The sequence below is a fragment of the Chrysoperla carnea genome (assembly GCF_905475395.1).
Source record: "Chrysoperla carnea chromosome X unlocalized genomic scaffold, inChrCarn1.1 SUPER_X_unloc_61, whole genome shotgun sequence".
NCBI lineage: Eukaryota > Metazoa > Arthropoda > Insecta > Neuroptera > Chrysopidae > Chrysoperla > Chrysoperla carnea.
Window position 1 is genome coordinate 15,001 of NW_025408191.1, and position 2,500 is coordinate 17,500.

Sequence of the window (2,500 nt, forward strand, 5' to 3'; positions counted from 1 at the left end):
ATTATGATTTTTGTCAGACCATCACCAAATGGGTCTTAAAATATTTCAAACATTTTCTCATACTCGTCGCTAGATTGAAAGCGTCATTTATTTTTTAATTTTATTTAAAAAGTTAATTTTAAATAAAAAACGTTATAATAACACTTAATATTCTCGCTTGGTATGAGGTGAGTCAATGTAATATTATTTATAAAAATAATTTTTATATAAATATTGTGTGCTCATATGGGAGTGTAAAGTTTAAAACTTATAACCCATGAACTTGCTTTGACAAAAAAATTTATATGTTATTCTATTTATAATCAATAATTTAATAAAAAAAAATTTTTTTTTAAATATTGATATAAAAAGATATACATATAGAGGTTTTTTTACAAAATTCTCATTAATTTTTTTACAAAAATAATAATACAATATTTAATATCAAAATAATCCAAACTGATTACCATCCAGACTATTATCAATATATATAAGATTGTATTATTATTCATTTCAATACATATTTATTAAAACTGAGATAAAATTTCATATATTAATAAATATGCATGTGTAAAAAAAAAAATTTTTATATAATAATTGAAAATGTTTTTGCTATTATTTTGTATACATACATTAAATAATTGATAACAATTTAATACAATGTACACCTAAAAAATAATAACAGCATATACATATTCGAAACATTACTAGCAAAAAAACCAAAATACAATATTAAATATCAAAATAAACCAAACTGATTACCATCCAGAATATTTTGAGTATATATATATATAATTTTGTATATTTTGCGTTCATGTTAATAAAATATATAAATGATACATATTTGAAAAGTGTTATTCTTCTTTCTGTTTTTTCGTAATATATCATGGTGTCCATAGACATGCAAAAGCGTCATACCAAGCCATATACATACCTACACCACCTTTGTTGAATGATACACGAACAGTATGAAAATTAAACAACATATTCAATATCATTTTATATTATACTAAAATAAATGTTATTCTATTAAGAAAGTGTATATTTTTAAATTTGGCATTCATTACATAGTCAAAATACAATAATAATATAGATGATACATATACGATAATTGTTATTTTTCTTTCTGTTTTTTCGTGATATCATGGTGTCCATAGAATTGCAACGACGTCATACCAAGCCATATACAACTCTACACCACCTTTGTTGAATGATACACTTAGAGTATGAAAAATAAACAAATTATACTATATCATACTATATCATATATGTAAGACTGTTGAACATAATACCACAAAATACACTATTTCATATAGATATACATTCATTCTTGTCAACATAAAAGTACGTTATAAATGATACATATACAATAAGTTTTATTCCTCTTTCTGTTATTCCGTAATATCATAGTGTCCATAGAATTGCAACGACGTCATACCAAGCCATATACAACTCTACACCACCTTTGTTGAATGATACACGGACAGTATGAAAAATAAACAACCTATTCTATACCATTTAATATCATACTAAAACATGAAACAAATGTTATTCTATTAAAAAGTGTATTATTTTATTATATTTAGTATTCATTACACAGTCAACATACATAAATGATACATATACGATAAGTGTTATTCCTCTATCTGTGCATCCGTAATATCATAGTGTCCATAGAATTGCAACAACGTCATACCAAGCCATATACAACTCTACACCACCTTTGTTGAATGATACACGGACAGTATGAAAAATAAACAACTTATACTATACCATACTATATCATATGTGTGAGACTGCTGAACGTAATACCACTAATACACTGTTATACATAGATATACATTCATCTCATTAACTTACACGCACTATCCATCATATATATTAAAGACATTACACCCGGTGCTTCAAACTCAAAATATGATAATGTTTAAAATGGCTTTAAACATCATAAACTTTACAGAATAATCAAAATTTAAAGAAAAAAATTTTAAAAAAAAAATTTTTTTCAGCTAAAAATTTTTATTTTGGGACCAAAAAAATTTTTTTTTGCTTTTATCATATTTTATTAAATGAAATTTATGCATTATAATAAATTATTCAATAAACATTAATAATTATAATAAATTATTAAAAAATTTTTGGAATTAATGCAAATTTTTAGAAAAAAATGTATATTTTTTTTTTATATACAAATCGTACATGTTATATTGCGACAGGGTACCGGTATAATACATGTGATACATATGTAGATTTTCGAAAAAATTTTTATCCTTTTAAATGGTCCTAAATACTATATAAAGGTAAAATATATAGAATTTTTCGGGATTCATTAAAAAATTTTAGGGAAAAAATTTCATTTTATTTTATATACAAATCGTACATGTTATATTGCGACAGGGTACCGGTATAATACATGTGATACATATGTAGATTTTCGAAAAAATTTTATCCTTTTAAATAGTCCTAAATACTATATAAAGGTGAAATATATAGAATTTTTCGGGATTCATTAAAAAATTTT